Below are 11,084 nucleotides of genomic sequence, written 5' to 3'. Positions count from 1 at the left end.
TTTTATGGTTTCTAGTTTTGGTATGGTATGAACTTTTCATACCAATTTAAACTTGGTTTTTATGGTATATACCGAAAAACCGAACGGTTAACCGAATAAACCGAAGTAAAAAATAAATTTATATTTCTTGAGATGAACAACCATACAAGTTGTCATTTTTCTTGTACATGAGTCAAATGCACTACTAAGCACGTAATTTTTTCTTGTAACATAGTCATTTTTCTATTTTTAAAATGCTAAGCACGTCCATAACCATCAACAGATGAATCAATGCATGCATATATACTTATATATATAGTCATATACTATTTGTGTAGAATAGTATGTGTTTTGAGTCATAAATTTGCTAATTATTATTACGTCATTTCCAAATTCGCGTTAACTTTGGTTTTTATGGTATATACCGAAACCATACCGAAATAATTTGGTATATACCAAAACCGAATCGTATTTTAATTTCATACCATATTTACCGAAATATTAATATCATATAAACTGAAAAACCATATAAATCGGACCATGTAAACTGAATAAACCGAACGCACAGGGTGAGAGACGCCGATTTGAAGCTGGAACTACACTCTGCTCCCCGCACTTTATTCATACGCACACTGTTATATCACAATATACAAAAACCACGACTCCACGGAGCGCGCCGCCAGTTGGGCGGCCTGGCTACCCCGGCCTCCCACCTCTCACGCGCACGAGATATGCGCCGCCTCCTCGCCGCCGACGCGCTGCAAGGCCGGGTTCGGCGCCGGAATGCACTGCGAAGCCGCGGCCGCCGTCGGAGCAGGGGTTGCTTGCGCTACTTGTGCGACTGGCATGGGCACCTGCTGTTGCTTGACGGAGGCGGCCCTCTTGCAGGCGGCCATTGCGAAGGTCTGGTCGGCGAGCGGGACGATCGGGAGGTTGTCGCAGTTGCAGATCTCGATCATGAAACCGTCGGGGCCGTGGAAGAAGATCTGGTCCACGTAGATGCCGCCCTCCTCCACGCACCGCTGGATGTACGGGATGCCCAGCTCCTTGAGCCGCCGCTCCACCGCCACCATGCTCTCGCACTGCAAACAAACACGCATTTTGCTCGGCCATTAGTCCCAGAATGTTTTTGTTAGAGCAACTTTAACGGAACGACCCGTTTCGTTCGCGACCGTCTGTTTAGGTCGACGCGAACAGAAAAGGCGGCCTAAATAGACGCGCGTCTGTTTTTCGTCCGCGGACGACTCATTCCCAGTCCATTTTTAAGCCTGATTTGCGTCGGCACGGACACGCGACGGACACGCGCTTGCTCGCCTACTCCTGTCCTGGGCCCGCTCATCGGTGGCACATTGGCCTTCCCTCTCCCCAGCCAACAAGCAACCCTCGCTTCTGTCTCCTCCCGCGACGGCGCCGTCCATTTTGCCGGCGACTCTTTCAGCTACCGCCGCCTCCACATCCGCCAGTAACGCCGCCCCTGCCCCCAGTCGCCCGCCGCCGTCGTTTTATCGCCGGGGAGCAAGCTGGTTCCCCGCCGCTGTTTCCCCCAGGTCCAGCCGCCCGGCGACTAAGGAGACGCCTCAATTGATCTCAGAAGTGGACTTCCACATTCTTGAGCTAGCGAGACATCGTGACTCAGCATGCAACTCGTTTCTATGTGGTGAGCGGTGACTAGACCTGGTATCCATCGTGCATGCCAGAGAACCAGTGCAACACGACGGAACAAGAAACCAACGCGTGAAATTAAAGATCTATGCGCCGCGCACACCAGCCCGACCCGTCCTTGTCGGCCACCGATGTAGTAAAATGAGCTGTCACCCATGCCATGATTGATCCAAAGAACCGATCGATGGCACATAACGGCACTGTTACCGCCGAACAACATGCGGGCCGTCGCCGGCGACAAGACGCCGACGTCCCTTTCGTCACACCCTAATACCCTGAGAGAGAGGGAGGGAGGGAGAGCTGTCTTGCTGATGGGACCAAGCTGTGGAGTATCATCCATGTGGCTTTGTTTGTGGGAAAAGCAACCCCCTGCTCTGTTGGTGATGGAGATGACCGAACTGCTTTTGGCCACGGGGGACATGCAATGCATACGTGCGTTCTAGAGAGTTCCACAAGCAACCCTCTTGAGGCTATAGGTTTTTTGGTGGTTCTGAATCTAGACCACATACGCATGCTGCAACATCTTGGAACACCAAACTTTGTACTTTCACTGAACTTTAATCATTTACGTTTTAATCATTTTCACTGAACTTTGATAATAGATCTGTATCACTTTCGCAACAAAAAAATAATTTTGCCCAACCTCAAAAATAGAGAGAGAATAATTTTGCCTAACTCAAATTGCACCTATCGTTCGAGAAATGTTGGGCAGCCTTTCCTGGGTAGGCATACACAGCCTTTCCACGGAACACGGATCCGAGGAACTTTGTGTTGCAACGTGGCCAACCAGTTCACGGTTCCTATACGCAGCATGGGTACCACCGAACGATTGAATGCCCACTTTCTACGCCCATTTCTTCATGCCTATCTAGCTTTGTCACCGTGGACAGCGACCCGGTAAGTGCATGTATGTACCGTGGGATAATAAAACCGCACTGTATGAACATGTCACGTGCAAGTACTGGACGCACAGTCACACCCACTTTGACGTGCACGTGAACACAATTTGCCGGCTGTGTAAGTGTAACACATGCATCCTGCCATGTTTGTTGTCTGCCTCTGCCCCAGGGTCTGGCGCCCTTCGTTACAAGACATACTGTATCTCGTCTAATCATTGGCTTGTTTTAATTTTGAGGTCTGGCTAAGGGTCGCGACGAGCAAGTTCCTTCCGCATAACGTTGTATCACGTGTGCTGAAAGCAACCCTCGCATGTGCCAACAAGGGTTGGATAAAACGTGACGGGCATAGAAAAGGAGCAGCTAACGACGACGGAGAACCTAACCTATCTCGCCTACGCACCAAGCAAGTTAATTCCTTCCTCTCAATACAAAGAGGACCGTTACAAATTTGTTCAATGGGAGAAGACGGCCCCGTCGATCACGAGACACCTGTGATGACTTCGTCAACCTTAAAATGTTGTACCGGTCCCGTGTCTACTTATAAGGGTAGGGATGCTGGTGTGTGCGCGTTTGTAGAGAGAGTGTATGTGAGCCTTATGTTCAAGAAAAAGAAGGAAGGCAACCGTTATCATCTTTCAGTCCTGGACGATGTATCCTAGCCATCTCAGCCATAGCAGCAGTGTTCGCAACCAAATCGAAATTAACTACGCACAACGTACCTGGAAGGAGATGTGGTTATCCTTGGGGTTGATCTCCTTCTTCGCCGGTAAGCTCTCGGGATGCTCTGACTGCAGCAGGTGGATGCCGATCCTGTAGTTGAACAACCTTCACTCACAACAACATCAAGAAAACCACCGTCAGAGATTCAGAGCAGTGCAATTAACACCGATGCTCCTACGTATTGAGCTGAGGATCCGGTTTGATTACCATGCGCCGTCACATTGATGAAAGTGAAAGCTTGGTTATCTTTTAACTTTCATATGAAAGAAACATTTTAAACATCCTATGTTTTATGATTGGAAATACATAGAAAATATTTTGAAATGTTTCTCTATGAAAAATTGCAAATTTGTTAAATACCTTTGATAAAGGGAATCATACTCAGTGAGGAATTATATTTGAACTAATGAGAAAAGTGAAATAATAAATGATATTAGAACTCGTATGTATCTTCATTATGTTATCATAACTTAGCTTTCGGAATTTATGCTTCATTCAAGCAGTGGAAGAAAAGACGAGCATCTAAGGGAATCTCACACATCATATAAGATTGTGGAAAGTGCATCACAACCTGTCACTTGTTTTGAAATTTATATTAAAGTTAAACACACTGAGGAAGCTATTATTGTATCTACGAGATGAGAAATAAGTCCAGGTACGCATATCCTTTTTTTTGTGAAGTACTAATATGGTGCAGGTTCACTGACCGAAGTCAGGAATTTCTTTCAAAACATGGTTGCTTATGGAGTTTCATTTACTGATTGGATTTGATATTTATGTGGTTTTGGAAATTTTATTCTACATGGTTATCATATATTTGACTCAATGTGGAATTAATCATATTATTGATATATGTGATGGAAAACAATTGATGCGGAATTTCACTTGAGGAACAAAATAATCGAGGTGCCTATAAAGGCGGAGTTACACTCGAGGAAATAATACTCGAGGCGCCGAGGAGATCTATGCTGGAATAATTAGGCGAAAACTAAATGTCTCTAGTGATCTTAAGAGTCACAGCAAGGAAACATACCGAGGGAAGGTATCATTATATATTTCTTTGGATTTTCAACATAGTGTTACCTGGTTGCTGACCCTTGACTAAGCCTATTAGTCATGAGGTATTTGGTAAGCATGTTAAGACTATGGGGTTACGAATATTTGAACGATCGTTTTGGACAAGTGGGAGATGTTGGAATTATGTGTCCTGCAACTATACTCAAATGACTTGAAATTGTTAATATTTGGAATACCTCATTATGGAATTATACATGTTTTTATACATGGAATTGCTTTACATGTTTATCATGGAATTGTTACTTGCTGGAATGTACTTAAGTTATATGCTTAAGGAAGCTGGTCGATTATCAGTGGAGTACAATATAGTAGTTATATTGGAAAGACTATCCGGATACATTGATGATTGGAAGAAGCTAGATCGTATAGTTAGATTACAGCCCTAATGTTGATCTACATAATTGGATGAATTTACACTCTATTATGGTGCGTTGCTCACAAGCGCGTGCTCCAGGGACATAACGGGTAGAATCCGTTAACAGACAAATATGATCGTGGTTGGTAATTTGATCTGAACTCTATCCCGGAAACTAGTGGAAAAAAAATTAGGAATCTTATATCTGTATAAGAGGTGGACTCTTTGGAAAAACAATATAAGAAGGTCCCTACCCCTAGCCTCAGATATGCGATTTGTGAGCGGCACCACGGATAAGCGCAGAGAAATAAAGAGTAGACTAAAACCCTAAATTTCTTACATTGGTATGTTGAGCAAGGTTTAGGTCACGCCGCCGCCGTGATCCTAGCCGATCCACCAGGACCGAACTCTGCCACCGGATCAAACTCTGCTCCTCCAGATCGCTCGGGATCCTCCTCATCGCACGACTCTAGGGCTGACGCCGATCGGGCGCTGCTAGCCAGCTTGCGCTCGCGCCATGCTGATTACACCAAGTTGTTGGAGGCTTCGTATGATCCAGAATAGTCAAAGCAAAGTTCGCGTCGTCTGCTAGTGCGTGGCTCAATCATGCACCCAACCCATATACGAGGCACACCATGCAAGATTCTCCCCGTGTAGGAAATTAACTCTCTTTGTGAATCGTAAGATTTTTTTCTTGATTGGGTTCTCGGAGCCGCCGCTCCAAGTCCACTCCGTCGACTCCGCGTCGTTCTGCGCCGAGTCGAGCTGGACTACCGCCGGTGACCTCCGCATCGACGAGTTCGCCACCAGGTCGCCACTAGACCTTCGCGTCGTTGGGTTCGCTGCTCCATGTCAGTGTCGCTCAGATGCGCCCGACGCGACCCGACTGCATCACTGGCTTGAGGTCCTAGCCAGGAAATTCCGCTGTGTTCGGCGGCCTGTTGACAACCGAAGACGTGGACAAGCTTGCCATCCTACCGCTTCCTGTACGTGACTATGTGTCGCCTGGATGGTTTCGTTGCATCCCATCGGACAAACGACGACCGGTTGACTTTTGCCATACCCGACACTGCATGCTGCTTCTTCTCTGAACGGCCACTTCGCAAGGATAGCTGAAGGAAAAGAGAAACTACTTTTGCTTCTACTGCTTCAATACGAAGGCGTGTAGTACTTTGGTATATGCAGGAAGGCAAATAACACGAAAGTGGAACGAACTTTTGCAAGCAACGGCCAGCTTGCTGGAAGGACTACACGCACCAAACACATCCATGGTTTTAATCATTTTATTTGATCACTGATTAATTTTTTTCTCAGATCTATTGCATGCAATTCATGACAAGGAGATGATATTTACTCCTCAGAAGAATACTAGTCCGTACAAAAAAGAAATCCAAGGACCTTAGATCATGAGTGCCCGGATGGGCTGGCAATTACTTCAGTGAAAAGATAGCATGGAAATTATGCACATCTAGAAAAGATCTTATTACTCAGCATCACTTGTTTGTGGAGGAAGTTGGGAGTCAGTCCATGGACAAGGAAATTTCTCTTCAATTGTTGGTATGCCTGATGATAATATTTGCACTATATTTATTTATTCAGGGATATTTTTTCATGTAGCTGGATTGTGGTTATGTCTCATATTGTTGGAATGCAATAGCAATTTTGTTCACATGGTAACAGTTCCAAAGGAAATTATATATATATATATATATATATATTTCTATGCTTTGTCATTGCTGCTAAATCTTATACACTTTGGAATTGGAAATTTTGCCATGAAACTCCCTTGTGGAGAAAAGGTATTATTGCTATTGGACACTCTGTGAAACTTCAGTAAGAACGAATTTGCTTTATTGTTATATCTTGAAATCTATTGATTATGACACACTGTTTGGAAAAGGAAGAATGGAAATATTGCTCAATAGTTAAATTAGTGCAGTATGGATTTTCACACAATGATCTATCTTTCTTGATGTCCATTGGAAGTTTGCAAACCATAATGTTTATATTTTGCGAAGATAACTCCATATGGAGGAATATCGACAATGGGAACACATGCTTGGAATCTTATTATCTACATCATCGTCACATATCTTGGAACTGGATCAAGAGGCTTATTGATTCTGGAATTTTGAACTCTAGTGAGAGGACTATGGTACATGTGAAGCATATTTTTTTAATACACCTTGTTTATTAAGGTGGAAGGAGATGAAAGGGCTTCACATTTGTTTTTTTATACTTATGATATTTCTTTGGACATCCCCACTAGAGGTCAGGTTATTTATTTCATCCCACTCTTCGATGATTACACTTTTATATGGTTATGTTTATCATTTATTATACAAGTCAGAAGGTTTTATTGTGTTGGTCACATGTTATACTGAAGTGGAAAATCAGTTGATTAAATAATATCATAGTTTTAACAACTGATTGATGGGGGAAGTACACTTCAGGAATATATTGTTTGTATGTAGAGAGCATGGAACTATTCACCATTATAATATACCATACACTCCACAATTGAATGGAGGATTTTGAATGTCTTGTATACTCCCTTGTTTCTTTGGAAGCATTGCATACTGTCATTTGTTGATATCATTCTCCATCTACTACAATCAGTTGACTGGAAGGAAATCTTCTATTTTGGCATGAAATTCTCAGTTATTACAAAGCGCACACCAGGATTTTTTTTCATGGTTATTCTAGTGGATCAAAGGGTGTTTCCTTTGTTATCCGGAAAAGGAAAACTGGTGGAAAGTAGGAACACAATTATTTGTATGATCAAGGGTGGAATTATTGACAATCATACTGGAATATAATGTTGACCCCAAAGAAACTACAAGTGACACTCCAAACATGACATGCTTAGGATAAGTGGGAGGAATTAGCTCGGAATATCATGTTTGGATAATAGTTGTATGTTGTTGGGGCATGCCACTCTAAATTTTAGAGGAATCGCTAAATCCCTTGAAGTTTTTTTTCAATGTTAACTATGGGTGGAAGAATTGAGGGAAGGAATAAACTCAAATGAGGAAGAGCATAGTTTGGGAACTTAATATCATACCAAATAACTGCAAGCCTATTGTCTGGAAGTGATTTTTTTAAAGGATATTTGGCTCGCTGGAATATTATAATGTCACTCTTGTTATTCAATTATTCACACAAAGGGAAATATGCCTTGTGGAAACTCTCTCTCCTGGAATTTTGGGAAAGAGGAACTAAAGACATGGTTTGCTAATTGAGTATATTAACGTATGGTCTTATAACAAGCTTCACATCAATGGAATAGCAGGTCATATGGTTTTCTAAATGAAGCAAGACGGTCATCTACAAATGTAAGTGTAAAGTATTTTGCATTATTATTGTATATGTTAATATTGTTTTGTTGTTTGCAATGATATAGTCACATTGATGGAAGTGAAAGCTTGGTCATCTTTTAACTTTCATATGAAAGGAACATTTTAAACATCCTATGTTTTACGATTGGAAATACATAGAAAATATTTTGAAATGTTTCTCTATGGAAAATTGCAAATCTGTTAAATACCTTTGATAAAGGGAATCATACTCAGTGAGGAATTATATTTGAACTACTGAGAAAAGTGGAATAATAAATGATATTGGAACTCGTATGTATCTTCATTATGTTATCATAACTTAGCTTTCGGAATTTATGCTTCATTCAAGCAGTGGAAGGAAAAACGAGCATCTAAGGGAATCTCACACATCATATAAGATTGTGGAAAGTGCATCACAACCTGTCACTTGTTTTGAAATTTATATTAAAGTTAAACACACTGAGGAAGCTATTATTGTATCTACGAGATGAGAAATAAGTCCAGGTACGCATATCCTTTTTTGTGAAGTACTAATATGGTGCAGGTTCACTGACCGAAGTCAGGAATTTCTTTCAAAACATGGTTGCTTATGGAGTTTCATTTACTGATTGGATTTGATATTTATGTGGTTTTGGAAATTTTATTCTACATGGTTATCATATATTTGACTCAATGTGGAATTAATCATATTATCTATACCACTATATAGTGTGAGAATAACTAGAAATGTAGGCCGTCCGATCTCCATATCCAATGGCCAGGATGTGGCAAATCCCTACAACATGAGCCGTCGATTTCGTGATCCAACGGTTGGAAGATGCACCTGTACCTGCTCTTCTTCTCAACGGCCTTGCTGGTTGCCTCCCTGCTTACTGTCCCACCTTGTTAAAGCGTCTAACCCAATGTTGACGTGATTTCTTTGCAGAAGAACTCGCAGGTCCACAACATCAGCCAAAACCATGGTGGCCCAGATGTGGACTGAGAAGTTGTGCACTACAGTAGCAACGACCGCCTGGGACCTCGGTAATTAAGCCACAGTACATTGAGCGACGAGATACCATGAACGATGGCACTAATAGTAGCAGAGGATGTTGTAGAGAAGATATGAGGAAGTTCTGCAGCGGGTCTGAGAAACATAAAAGGAGGCGGGGAGGAGCAGGGACTAGGGAGAGAAGGAAGAGAAGGGAGAGTTCTAGAGACGAGTAGATCCTTTTTTGAGAATTCCAGAGAAGAGTAGATTGTCGTGTGCACTGTGCAGCCTGCAGGGCAGTCTCAGAAAGCAGATTGTGAATTTGCTAATGGGGTGCTCCGACGAGTCAAGTGGGCCATATTGGATTTTTTTCTTCCCAGTCATATGACGTTGATAGGCCTAATGAAGACTCACGGTTGGCTAACGTGACATAGTAAAGCAGGCATCAGCACGCACAATATTGTACTTCTAATTAATTGCTACATCGACTAACAAAAATTTAGTTGCTACGTTGATCTATAAAAATTAGCTGCTACATATGTATCATGCATTTTTTTAGTTGGAGCGTATTTTGTATATACTATATGATGAAATGCCAATATGAATAGTTAATGTGCATGCCATCAACGTGCGAAGCACATGCCACTTACTAGTTGATATATGTGATGGAAAACAATTGATGCGAAATTTCACTTGAGGAACAAAATAATCGAGGTGCCTATAAAGGCGGAATTACACTCGAGGAAATAATACTCGAGGCGCCGAGGACAGCTATGCTGGAATAATTAGGCGAAAACTAAAGGTCTCTAGTGATCTTAAGAGTCACAGCAAGGAAACATACTGAGGGAAGGTATCACTATATATTTCTTTGGATTTTCAACATAGTGTTACCCTGATTGCTGACCCTTGACTAAGCCTATTAGTCATGAGGTATTTGGTAAGCATGTTAAGACTATGGGGTTACGAATATTTGAACGATCGTTTTGGACAAGTGGGAGATGTTGGAATTATGTGTCCTGCAACTATACTCAAATGACTTGAAATTGTTAATATTTGGAATACCTCATTATGGAATTATACATGTTTTTATACATGGAATTGCTTTACATGTTTAACATGGAATTGTTACTTGCTGGAATGTACTTAAGTTATATGCTTAAGGAAGCTGGTCGATTATCAGTAGAATACAATATAGTAGTTATATTGGGAAGACTACCCGGGTACACTGATGATTGGAAGGAGCTAGATCGTATAGTTAGATTACAGCCCTAATGTTGATCTACATAATTAGAGGAATTTACACTCTATTATGGCGCGTTGCTCACAAGCGCGTGCTTCAGAGACATAACGGGTAGAATCCGTTAATAGACAAATATGATCGTGGTTGGTAATTTGATCTGGACTCTATCTCGGAAACTAGTGGAAAAAATAGGAATCTTATATCTATATAAGAGGTGGACTCTTTGGAAAAACAATATAAGAAAGTCCCTACCCCTAGCCTCAGATATACGATCTGTGAGCGGCACTACGGATAAGCGCAGAGGAATAGTAATAGACTAAAACCCTAAGGCTTCTTTTGGTTCATAGGATAGGATTATCATAGGAATAGGAATCTTGTAGGAAATGAGATGACATGTATCTCAAATCCTATGAGTAGGAATAGGAAACAAGATGTCATTTGGTTGACATCAAAGGAATTTTTTCATTGAGTCTAGGCTCTTTTTTATTTTCCTATGAAATGTGAAGGATAGGAACCAATCCTATGTAGGAATAGGAATCCATTCCTATGAACCAAAGGACTCTAAAGGAAAAAATCTTATAAGAATCCTATCCTCTAGAATTCCTATGAGGCCTAAATTTCTTACAGTGTCGTCGGTGGCCGGAGAATTTGTCGCTAAGTATATGCACCTCTGACGATGGATCGAGGCACACCAATCAATCCATCAAGCAAGAGAGAAAAGCAAACTCGAACTGCTCTACCACTCCACTCTCGTTAGCAATGGGCAATGGTTGCTGCTTCAGGCACGAATGAAAGATGCGGAGGGTGAATTGGAGTTGTGCTCCTTTATATAGCTGCGCGGGAG

The 11,084-nt window shown here is 42.0% G+C and overlaps 1 pseudogene across 2 annotated transcripts; it reads right to left on the bottom strand.

Annotated features, from left to right (window-relative positions):
* Window positions 1-491: 491 nt before the first annotated feature.
* Window positions 492-11,033, bottom strand: LOC125532786 (glyoxylase I 4 pseudogene; annotated as a pseudogene). Of its 2 annotated transcripts, none has more exons than XR_015599342.1 (3): window positions 10,866-11,033; window positions 3,260-3,365; window positions 492-1,061 (listed from the first exon to the last, which is right to left on the bottom strand). The product of XR_015599342.1 is annotated as a glyoxylase I 4 pseudogene, transcript variant X1 (transcript). The 2 variants fall into 2 exon arrangements; XR_015599343.1 differs by having other exon boundaries at window positions 10,909-11,027.
* Between the last annotated feature and the right edge of the window lie 51 nt (window positions 11,034-11,084).

The sequence above is a fragment of the Triticum urartu genome, chromosome 1A (genome assembly GCF_056163025.1).
Source record: "Triticum urartu cultivar PI428250 chromosome 1A, HENAU_Tu73, whole genome shotgun sequence".
NCBI classification, from domain to species: Eukaryota; Viridiplantae; Streptophyta; class Magnoliopsida; order Poales; family Poaceae; genus Triticum; species Triticum urartu.
Note: the sequence above shows the minus strand (reverse complement) of the source record. Positions and strands in the feature narration are given on the sequence as shown.